The 12432-nt window shown below is 43.0% G+C and overlaps 2 pseudogenes; one reads left to right on the forward strand and one right to left on the reverse strand.

Annotated features, from left to right (window-relative positions):
- Positions 1-678: 678 nt before the first annotated feature.
- LOC101725819 (large ribosomal subunit protein uL18 pseudogene) lies at positions 679-1564 on the reverse strand (annotated as a pseudogene).
- Positions 1565-10652: 9088 nt separating this feature from the next.
- On the forward strand, positions 10653-12049 carry LOC101726177 (protein-L-histidine N-pros-methyltransferase pseudogene; annotated as a pseudogene).
- The last annotated feature ends 383 nt before the right edge of the window (positions 12050-12432 follow it).

Below are 12432 nucleotides of genomic sequence, written 5' to 3' on the forward strand. Positions count from 1 at the left end.
TGGTGTGTGCACACCTGTAATCCCAGCACTTGGGAGGCTGAGGCAAGATGATTGTCATGAGTTTGAGGCCTGGACTACATAGTGAGTTCAAAGTCAGCCTTAACTATATAGCGAGACACTGTCACAAAAAAAAAAAAAAATTGGGCGGGGGGCTGGGGATTTAGCTCAGTGGTTTCGCCGCCATTCCTGGTACCAAAAAAAAAAATTTTTTTTTTCTTTAACTGGGCAGGGTGGTGCATCCCTATAATCCCAGCCCCTGGGTGGCTGAGGCAGAAGGATTCCATAACTTCAAGGCCAGCCTGGGTTACATAGTGAGTTCAAGGCCAGCCTGAACTACATAGCAAGACTATTTTTCAAACTAACAAACAATAGATTTGGCTTTATTCATTACAACATGAAATGAGCATACCATTTGACTCACCAAATCCATAGGAATAAAACCCAAAACTTTTTTACAACTATCCAAAAAGAAGTATATTCAAGGATAGTCACCAAAACAGTGTGTGTGTGCACGCGTGTGTGTGTGTGTGTGTGTGTGTGTGTGTGTGTGTACTGGTACCAGGTATTGAACCCAGAGCCTTTAACTAAACTATATCACCAGTCCTTTTTAGAAAATTTTTTTTCTCAATGAATAAGTTTATTGGTTGTTATCTGAAAAACCTTCATAGAAAATTTGGTTTAACTCTCAGTAGCCTGCTCCTGAGCTCTGAGGAAGCTTGCCTTCTTTTGAGCTACCCTATCTTCTGGGCAAGGGACATTTTGGGACAGTTCCACCTCTCATTTTAACTTCTCTCTTCAGCTTCTTTTCATAGACTGGATTCTCTCATATAACAGCATGAGCTTTCTTATACATCTCCTCCATCATGTCTGGAGTTACATTGTTCTTTATGTACTGAGAGAACCATTTCTTGTAACCATCTTCATCTTCTTCCATTAGGTAACACATAATCGGCAATGTTCTGACCCATGATGTGCTTCTGATGTACTCCGGCATTTAACTCCTTGCTTTCAGAATCATAACCAGGGAATCATTTGGTACTGTGAGGGTTAGACAAGCCTCCATCCACAGCACCCTTCAGAGCTCCAAAAACTTTATTGCCAGTTGTAGTTTGGCAAGGCCTGCATCCAAATAGCAGGTGAAGGCACCAGGTTGACCATCAATGCTTTCCTCATTGTATTCATCCCCAGTCACCTCCACCTGGCCTTCATAGATCTTATCCATGCCAAACCTATTAAGAAGCCTGCCGGCCAGCAGCAAACCAGTACAATATGCTGCAGCATAATTTGTTGGGCCAACTTTCACACCATATTTTGGTAGTTCATATGCATATGCTGCGCAGACTGTCATATTCCCTTCAATATAGGCATAAGCAATCTGACACATGATATCTCTGTTAGTTACACGAACTATCATCCTGTACTTAGGTGTGTTGTGCTTATTTTTGTCCTGGATCACCAAGCATTTCCGAGCATAGTAATCAGTTTTGCCCTCTTGTCTTCTTCTAAACTTCACTTAGTATGTCTTAAAGTGGGCCTTATTCTTGACAACTTTAACAAACCCCATCCTGTGCAATAAAGACTCGCTTATGCGGCTCCTCACAGACCTGCAGGCCTAGCAGTGCTACACAGGGGAATAGTAGAAATTTTTTATTTGGAGACAAGTTCTCACTAAGCCACTAAGTTGCCAAGGCTTTGGGGCAGGGACCTGCAGAGGCAAAGAGGTGGCTCCTGAAGGTGACCTTTCTATGATGTGCCCAGGAGGGATTCGGACAGCAAAGTGACGTGATCGGAGGCATGTTTTAGAATAACGCAGCAGTGGAAATGGAGCCAAGGATGGTGAGGAGAGATCAGGTTCTTCTGGATTCAGTCCTGCTTGCCTGAGTTTCCTGCCCGAATTCTAGGGACACACAACGGGGACAGCAGCCTCCTACTGGAACCAAAACAGGGATTCCCGGTGGATCTGTTCACATCTACTATCCCTGCTGCCCAGAACACAGCCTGAGATATAATCGGTTGTTTTTTAAATTTACAAATGTAAAGAGGGCATTCCTCCCTGTGTAAGAGGAGAGGACCATACTGCCAAACTACAGACCCCTGTACCCCAGCCACCACCACACCATCTGTTAGAGCATGAAGAGTCAAGTGGACGCACCCAGCCTCAGAGGCAGACGCACATGTGCCATGTTCGTCATTACAGGGCCAATGGTGAGGCTCCAGAGCCGCCCAGGCAGGGCAAAGGCCCACTGCCCAGGTGCCAGGGAGCCCCGGCTGTGCATGTCAATAAGGTGGGCTCTGGGGTCACACACTCGCCCTCTGAGCTCAAGTTTTGGGTTCACACAAGAGGTGCCAGAAGAGGGCTCTGTGAAGGAGCCAGGGACAATCAGCACTCCCAGGGCAATGTCTCCAGGGTGACAGTGGCTGGGGTAGGTGGCCCGCACACCTCAACGGAAGGTGCAAGATCCCCCTGCTGAGCACACTGTTGAACAGCCACACCATCCCACGAGTGAGGGGACTGAGGAAGGCAAAGCTTCATAACCAGGACCCTCTGCCTCCCTCCATGGCCCTAGGCCATAAGAGGGAAAACGAGGCTGCAAATGTAAAAGAGTCTCCTCTGTGGTTGCCTCTTGGGGAGAGGGAAGCCAAGGACTGTGATTTCCCATTGGGTCCCAAAGGCCACATGGGACAGGATTTCTGAGGCAGTCACACCTCCCAACTCCCACTGCCTCTAAGAGCCCCCTCCTCCAATGCCTCTGTCTCCTCACCCACCGTCTCCACTCACCAGCTGGGGCTGCACCAGGCTCACACCGTCCATCTGCCTCTGGCCTGCACCCAACTGCTCGGGTGCTCTTGCCCACTAGCTCCACCTCTTCCGCCAGATAGGACAGCATGCATTCCCATGTTTGCCTCCCCACCCTGGACACTGGTCACCTGGGAACTTCAAAGTGGGCCAGTTAGGGTGGCATCCAGTACAAGTGTACCACCTGGTAGGCTCAATCCTTCTTTCCAGTCACTGAAGAAGCCACAGCCCTTTATGGATATGACTGAAAATACCTTCAACAGAATACTAGTCAGTGAAAACAAGCATGTTCACTGGGATGTACCCCAGCATTGCATTCTGGTTTCATCACACAAAATTAGTGTAATACATGGTATTCATAGGAAAAAGCAAAGAAAAACAAAAGCACACACTACTCTCAATGGGGCACAACAGGCAGGAATATATAAGGACCTCAAAAAATCAGACCCCCCCCAAAATAAAAGACCAAATAAAAAAATGTGTACATGAAATGAATAGACATTTCACAGAAGTACAAATGAGACTGGGAATAGTGGCACATGCCTGTAATCCCAGCACTCGGGAGACAGAGGCAGGAGGATCACTGTGAGTTCAAATCCAGCCTGGGTTACATAGTGAGTTTAAGGGCAGCCTGAACTAGTGAGACCCTGTCTCAAAAAAAAAACAAAAAAACAAATGGCGCAGGGATTTAGCTCAGTGGCACCATGTCTGCCTCGCAAGCACAAGGTCCTGAGTTCGATCACCGGTACAGCAAAAAAAAAAGGTACAAATGGCCAATAAATACATGAGAAAATGTCCCTTATCTCTGACCATTAGAGAAATACACATTAAAAGAACCCTGAGATTCCATCTTACTCCAGAAAGAATGGCCATCATCAAGAGATCAAATAACGAATGCTAGACAGGCTTCAGAGATAATAGAATCTTCTACTCTGTTGGGGGAAATGTAAACTAGTACAATCACTCTAGAGCTCAGCATGGAGATTGCTCAAATAACTGAAACTAGAAACTCCATTTGACCCAGTTGTTCCCCTCCTAGGTATCTTCCCAAATTTAAAAACATCATATCCATGCATATTCATTTTTTATAGCAGCACAATTCATAATAGCAACATCTTGGAAGCAGCCTGTGTGTCCATCAACAGATGAATAGATTTTTTAAAATGTGCAATTTATACACAATGGAGTACTACTTTACCATAACGAAGGATAATCTCGAGTCATTTGTAGGAAGGTGGATGCACCTTGAGATCGTAATTTTATGTGAAATAAATCAGGTGCAAGATTAAATATTGCATGATTTCTCCTATATGAGTAACTCAAAGTATAAAGAAAGAGCAAAATAAAAAACAAATAATAGGAAGTAGGGAGATAGATCTTTCACAAATGCGGAGAGGATCAAGAGAAGGAGGGAGGGAGTGGGGGGGAGGAAAGAGGGAAAGGAGATGAGAAAAGGAATGAAGACGCATTACATACATGCGCTAATTTCACACCAGGAAAATAAACACGATGCACAGCAAACATATAAAAAAGAAAAGGAAGAGGAGCAAGAGATGAGTGAAGGTGAGCGTGAGGGCATGGAAGGGGTTTTACAAAGGAATTGTGTGTTATAAACATGCACCAGTTCCTCACAGAGAATAAACTTTTGTCCTGCAAAAGTACTATTGCCATAAAAAGGGAAGCCCTACACCTTTTCACAATAAAAACACCCAACACACGCTAGGAAATGTACAGCCAGCACAATCCCCGGTGGAGAAAGCCTGAAAAGCTCCCCCAGGGTAGGAACAAGATGAGCTCCCCCCACCAACTACCTTTATTCGAACTTGGATGAAATCTTTTCAGTATTCACTATGCTTTTCCTTCCCTTCTATTTCATTGTTTCCATTTTAAGTCTTTTATTTAGTTTCTTCTGCTAGTTTATATTCATTTCCCCTTCTTTTTCTAGCTTCTTAACCTAACAGTGTAACCTAATTTACTCTAACTCAGGAGTGTCCAACCCACAGCCTGCTGGCCACCTGGAGACCTGGACATCTATTAATATGGCCCCGCAAGACTGTAAACGTCTAACATGATTACGGGAGTTTCAACGCTGTCTTCCATGACTTCACTGCACAGTGCTCCGGTGCAGACGGGACAGGTGACAGCTGACTGCGTTACAGAGGAGGGCACAGCGCAAAGCTCCCTCAGCCTGCTGTGCCTAACAGTCAGTCAGATGCAATCCTGAGTATCAGACATAACATGAACTGGTGCGATTGGAGAGTAAAATGCAGAGACAGCACATGATAGTGCTTCCACCTACTAGATGTGAGCAGTGCCTGTGAGGACAGGTGCTGTTAAGTAGACATGTAAGTTTTTTTATTCAATTAAACTTGGGCTTGTTGTGTTACTTCATTGACTAGTACATTGAAATACATTAGCAGAAGTGATATAGGAAGTACAAAAATGTATTAAATAGTTTTTTGCTCAACATCTTTTTATAATTACTATATAGACAATATATCTCATACTAGAAAAATAAATGGTTGCTAATTTATTGAGTTGCAATCAGACATTCAACTCAAAAAAATGTGATCCTCACATGAATAAATACCAAATAGTTTCTCTGGTGTGAGAAACTGAAAGTGTAAACAAGGACTAAATGTATAATAGGTCATGTGAAATAGGAAGAAAAGGGGCAAAGGGGAAGGTAGTGGGAGGGCTAGGGGAAAGGATAGAAGGGAATGGGATTAATATGAGAAAATGGAAAAATAGGAACAAAATCTTTGTAAATAGGGAGGAATGGAGGGGTTGAAGGGAGGGCTGGGCAAGGGTGAAAAATAAGAACCAAGAGAGACTATGTAAAGGTGCAAATTTCCAATGATGAATGTCATTATATTGTATACCTAAAATGTACCAATGATTAGAATGAATAATCGATAATGTAAAATAGGAATAAAAGGTCCAAAGGGGTAGGGGTAGTGGGAGGGGCAGGGGAAAGGAAAGAAGGGAAAGGAAAAATGATGAGAAATGGAAAAAATGGAAATAAAGTCTTTGTAAATAGGGAAGGGTGGAGGTGGTGAAGGGAGGGCTAGAAATGGGGAAAAATAAGAACCAAGATGCATCATGTAAAGGTACAATTCCCAATGAGAAATGTAATTGTGTTGTACACCTACAATGTACCAATAAAAGAATTTAATAAAAAAAAATGTGATCCTGTCTCTTTATTAGACTTTTAAGAGATGCCACTTCTCAGAGAAAAAAATACCCCTCCTTCCATAGTCTTGCCTTACTCAAGTTATCACTTTAAGGCAGTGTGCACATTTGTGAACAACTCTCTTCATGGATGAAACACACAAAGAGAAAAATCAGATCAACAATTTCTCACAAGCACCTTGGGAACTCAGTAAGAATTGAAACCACTTCCATTGAATTAGTCTCACAAAATAAAGTAAAAAACACCTACTAGTTTTGTGTCTGTTGTCCTCTTTTTATAATATTATAATGAAAACATTTTAAAATAAAACAAGTTTTGTTGCTTATGCACATTAATTACATTCTCTATTGTATGAATTGCTCAAGACAATTCCTCTTCACTCAGTGCAGCCCAGGCAAGCTAAAAGGTTGGAAACTCATGATTTAAATCCTTCCTTTTTCCTGATATAAACAGTTAAAACTATACACTTATCAAGTTCCAGAAACAGCTGCAACCATGACAGACATTTGACAGTTCACTCAGATTGAAAGAGTTTCTAAATGCTTTTGTGATTTTACTTTGAAAACAGTTATATAGACCTGTTTTCATGACTTCTCCAATATTCACAGTATTAATAAATCTTGTGGGGGGGGTTCAATATAATCTTGTATACCTGGAGAATATAGCCTGTCCAATTTTGAGTTTGGAAATTACTTAGAAATATTTAAAAATTATATACCATGTGACAGTTTAGACCTAAAATGTTGCCCAAAGGTATCATGTGTTTGGGTCTGGGGCCCAGGCCCAAGTGGTGGATCACTGCAATCATGTCCTGAAAGGGTGTGCTCTTGTCCTTGATTCCTCCTTTCTCTTATCAGCTTCCTAGCAGCCATCCATTGAGCAGCTTTCCTTCATAATGCCTTTCCATCGTGCCACTTCTACCTTGAAACTAGCCAATCATGGACTGAATCCCCTAAAACCATGAGCCAACTTAAACCCTCTCCTCCTTAAGATGTGGGTGCTGGGTATTTGTCTCCGCAATGGGAAAGCTAATATAGAAAATTGGTACCAGGTTTATTTCTATGACTACCTGACCTTGTGATTCCAAAGTCTTTGCAACTGGTTTGCAGGAGGAATTTGGGAAGGTTTGGACATGCAGGCTAGAGAAGCCCTAGAAAGATGTAAGACAAGGTTGATGGGTCAGCCTGGTTGGCACTCAGAAGACCAGCATGCTGTGAGGAGTACAGGTAGTAAGGCCAGGCACAGGAGGTTCCAGTTGGGAACAAGGACTCCCTTGGAAACTGGACTAGAGGCTATGAGTGTTTCATTCTCACAAAAATTTGTCTAGGTTTTGTCCAAGTTCTCGGATTTTGTGTGAGGTTGAATTTAAATGTGGTAGACTAATTAATCTGATAGAGGAAATTTCAAGGCAGCCCAAAGTTCAGGTTGTGGCATGCAAATCGCTGGCTACTTTCAACAGATGAACAGTGAGAATCTGGAGTGAAAAGCAGACCTGAAATATGCAAAAAGTTTGCAGTTTATCCACAAAAGAAGCACCTGTAAAGTCAGGGCCAAGGAGAATGAGGTTATTGCCAAGATCAGGTCTAATGAAAAGAAGCCAAGTACTTTGGGTCAGGAAAATAGGAAAGATGCTTTGAGGAAAGACGCCACCCATGGGAAGCTCAAGGGTAAACTATTTTAAAAGGGTATACTCCTTTGAAAGACTTTGATTGCAACACAGAACCCCAGGACATCCTACACATTCACAGCTGTAGAGCAATAGGTTTCTACTCCAGGCACTCACAAGCTGCTGCAGTCATACCCCAAGGGGGCCAGGACACCACTGGAGCTGGTGGCAGAACTTGGTGTCATTCACTTGGTGCTGGCTTCTCAGACATGCAGAAAGTGAGGGTTCTGGGGCCACATAGGCTTTTATCCACATTTGAGAAGGCCTTGGAGGGCAGGCAAAAATATGTGACAAGTCTGAATCCATATCAGGAACCACTGAGAGGGCAAGGCTTGAAACTATGAGAATTAAACCAAAGGTACAGTGGATAACTCAGGAAATTGGAGATGCCAGGAAAGTGACAGCAAGTGGAACCATCCCAAGAGAGGGGTCACATGGGCTTCAGCTAGTCAGGCCTTACTGGCAGAGTTGCCCAAGCCCTTTGGAGGTCTTATCTCACCACAACCCGCTACAAGTGCTAGGTATGGAACTACAGGATCTGATGTTTGCCTGGCAGGGTTTCAGACCTGGTTTGCTCCCATTCCTTTCTATGCACCTATTCCTTCCTTTTGGAGAGGAAATGTTTACCCTGTGCCATTGTATGTAGCAAGCATTTACCTTTCTTTTTGATTTTTAGAGGGGCCATAGCTAAGAGTTTGCCTTGAGGCTCAGAGGGCACTTGGACTTGGAAGTTTTAGCAATGCTGGCAAATTTTAGAACAGGCTAATTGCATTTTGCAGAATGAGATAGACATGAGTCTTTTGGAGGCTTGAGGAGGAATGCTATGTTTTGAATCTAAAATGGTCCCCAGGTCCCATGTGTTCAAAGGTAAGTCCAAGTCAGAAGAGATGAGTCACTGGGTGTGTTACTTGGACAGGTGTATTCTTGACCTGGGCACCTCTCTTCTCTCTACTTCCTGCCTGTCATGACTTAGGCAGCTTTCTTCTGCCATGCCATTTATATCTTGGAACTGGCTGATGATGGAATGAATCTCCTGAAACCATGAACTAAATTAAACTTCTCTTTCAGTTGTGAGTGTTGAGTATTTTGTCCCATCGATGGGAAAGCTAACAGTTTAACACAGACCTATCTTGGCAAATGATTTATGTGACTGTAAAAAGAATGCATATTTTACCCATGTTTATGGCCACATAATTTATAATAGTCAAATTTTGAAAACAGCCTATAAGCCCATTCATGGATGAATGGATTAAAAAATTGGTATTTTTATACAATGTAGTAATAGTCTGCCATAAACAATGATACATTTGAGGTATTTTGAGATAAATGGATGCAGTTTAAATATCACATTATTTTTCCTGTGTGATAACCCCAAAGGATAAATAGGAATCATAATGGAAGACAGATACTGAGAAGTAGGAAGAACATGTTCAAATGGGATGGGGAACAAGGTGGGGGGAGGAGAAGGGAAGGAAAGGAGAAGGGACTTTAAAAAGAATATGGAAGGAAAAACTGAAACAAAGCTTTCCTAAATGGGGAGGGGATTAAGGGTTGAAGGAATGGAGAAAATACGAAGAATTAAGATATATTATGTACAGGTACAAATTTCCTAATGTCAAATGCAATCATTATGTATGGCAAACATATACTCATAAAAATGTTTTTGAAAAACAGAAAAAAGTACATATTTGATGCAGTTGGTAAAGCATTTAATAAACATCACTCAGGTCAAGCTGGTGAGACCCACTCAAAACTTGGCTCTCTTTCTTGGTTTCCACCTCTCTAGCTGCTTTACAAACTATCAAGAGAGGACTTGAGGGATGTATAATTTTTGATTTATTGTTCTTTTGTGTTTTTATATTTTCATTTGTTTTTGTGTTCTTTAATTAGTTGAATACACAGCCCCTCTATGTTCTTTTTATCCTTTTGTCAGTATGTAATGTCCCACTTCACCTGATAACCAAACAGCCAGGCCAGGTCTGTTATGCTTCCAGTATGGATGTTGGGTCTTTTCCCTCTACAACTGATGTCTGAGGGACGACCGTCTATCAAGTTTAATGAAGAATAAAATGCAAAGCACAGTACATGTGACCAGGCTATGAAAACATTTCATTGACCAGTGATGTCCTGGGTGAGACCAAGTTTTCCCCACGGCTTGCCCTCAATAGTATTTCATAGCAGACTGATACGGTGCTAAGTACAGGAATGCAGTTCGCTACTCTTTTGCTAGATATTCAAAGACAGGCAAACAGTAAACAATGCCATCTCCTCACTAGGTTTGTTTTGTGTTTGGAATAAGATAGCTACTTTTCACACAAAAAAAGTCTTTTTAACCTAATGGTTTTAGATTTTTAGTATTTCCCTGTGTTACTACTGTCCAATATAATGTTTCAGAATATCTCATGTGGTCCTCAGTTTTTCATTGCTGTGAACAAACACCAAACGAAAAGTACTTAGAAGAGGGGAGGATTATTTGGCTCATGGTTTCAGAGGTTTCAGTCCATAGTGAACGGGCTCCATGGTTTCTGGGTGTGTATAAGCACTGCTTGCTAACCGAGTGCACTGCAGTAACATGTTTCAGGGTCTGAGGGTAGGCAGAAAATCATAGTGAAAAGGTGTGGCAAAAAGAATGTTTCTCACCTCATGGCAGCCAGGAGGCAAGGGGAGACGGAATGAGCCAGAGAAAATGACATCTGGGACAATGCGTACCTTCCCAGGAACAACCCTAGGGATCTACTTCTTCCGACCAGGCTCTACCCTAATACTCGATTTGGTTTATAAACTCAACGGATAGGAGCGGAAGCGAGAGGTAGGCAAGCAGGCTGAGCGCCGGCCCCTCCTCCTCAGCCAACCCCTGGCCTCGGCCCTGAAGGGCCGGATGGGCAAGTTGGGAGTGGTGGCTGGAACCCTGACGGCGGCTGGGGTGGCCGGAGGTGGCGGTGCCTCCCCTTCCTCACCCCGGCAGGGCGGTGATCAAGGGTCGGCCGCGGCTCCCGATGAGACTGTGGGCGGGCGGGCTGCTCCTGAGCCTGGCTGGCGCGGAGGATGTGGACGCTGCGGAGCCCGCTCTCCAACTCCCTGGACCTGAACATGACGAACCGGCCCGGGTGGGCGGGCGGCGGCCGCGGGCGGCAGGAAGGAGACCCACCAGAGGTATGTGTGCAACAGAGAGAAGTTATGTCAGTCACTGCAGGCAGTCTTCGCTCAGAGTCACCTTGATCAAGGGACACAGATCTTAAACGACAGCATTGAAAAATCAGGCTGGCTGTTTATCCAGTTATATCATTCTTTCGTGTCATCTGTCTTTAGCCCGTTTATGTCTAGAACATCTATCAATGGTTTGCTGGGAAGAGGCTCAATGTTTGTGTTTTCACGAGATCAACTTCAGAGATTTAGGTGCTGGAGATGGAGAAGTCACAAAAATCATGAGCCCTCATTTTGAAGAAATCTGTGCCACTGAGCTTTCTGAAACTATGATATGCAGCTTCAGAAGAAGAAATACAGAGTGCTTGGTATCAACGAATGGCAGAATACAGGATTCCAGTATGATGTCATCAGCTGCTTGAATTTGCTGGACCACTGTGATCAGCCCCTGACTTTGTTGAAAGATATCAGAAGTGTCTTGGAGCCAACTAGAGGCAGGGTCATCCTTGCCCTGGTCCTGCCCTTTCATCCTTATGTGGAAAACGTAGGTGGCAAGTGGGAAAAAACATCAGAAATTTTGGAAATCAAGGGACAGAATTGGGAAGAACAACAGCCTGCCTGAAGTGTTCAGAAAAGCCAGCTTTGTCATAGAAGCTTTCACCAGACTGCCATACCTGTGTGAAGGCAACATGTATAATGACTACTACGTTCTGGATGATGCTGACTTTGTTCTCAAACCAGTGTAAACACGTGGAGGCCAAAGTCCACCCTCAGTACCCGCCCTCCAGAAGAGGGTCTGTGTTCACAGTTGTGTAATGGGAGGACCTTTGGGCACTGCCATTCTAAATGTCCTATAGGAATTTAAAAAGCCAAAATACTAATTATTTCTTTGTAGTGTGTAAAAGGAATGTTTTTAAAAAACAGAAACCCGATTCTTTGTGGATTTTTATCAACTCTTTACTCAGAGTCACACTCCAATGCAGGTCACGCTTCAATTATGATAGAAGATATTTTTTATACTTAATTGCAGTAGGGACTCATTCCCAAAGCAATAGTCATGGCTTCATGGAACCAATACATGGATGTTTTTAATAAAATGAAGACCAGCAATAAAGTTATCCACTCAGTTCCAAATACTGGTTATAAGGTATAGCCACTGATACTCTTTCATGTTTAGAAACTCTTTCTGTTATTATTCAAGAAAATGTTTTTAATCATGCTAATAAACTTTTTTGGAGAGGAAAAAAAACCTCAATGGATAATCCACTTGATAGAGTCAGAACCCTCATAATCCAGTGAGTTCCCCAAGGAATGTCAGCTGACACCCATGCCTTCAACACAATGAGCCCTTTGCAGAGCATTCTGAATCCCAGCTCACCACGAACTCCTCAGTTTTCTCAGTGAGTTTTATGTGTACAAAGGGGTGCTGAGTAGGACCATCTTAAGAATTACGTCTTCACCCATCATGGGACCCTAATTAAATATTATATATTAAAATATAAAGCCTTCACACTACACTTCTTTCTACCATTTTTGCCTTTTGTTTTCTCTTTTGATTCTACAGATATTATAGATTCCACAGTATATTGACCCAGTTTTCCCTTGAAACAATCACTTGTCTCTAAAGAAACT

The sequence above is a fragment of the Heterocephalus glaber genome, unplaced genomic scaffold (assembly GCF_053883595.1).
Source record: "Heterocephalus glaber isolate CG9 unplaced genomic scaffold, H.glaber_assembly_v1.0 deba00001504, whole genome shotgun sequence".
NCBI classification, from domain to species: domain Eukaryota; kingdom Metazoa; phylum Chordata; class Mammalia; order Rodentia; family Bathyergidae; genus Heterocephalus; species Heterocephalus glaber.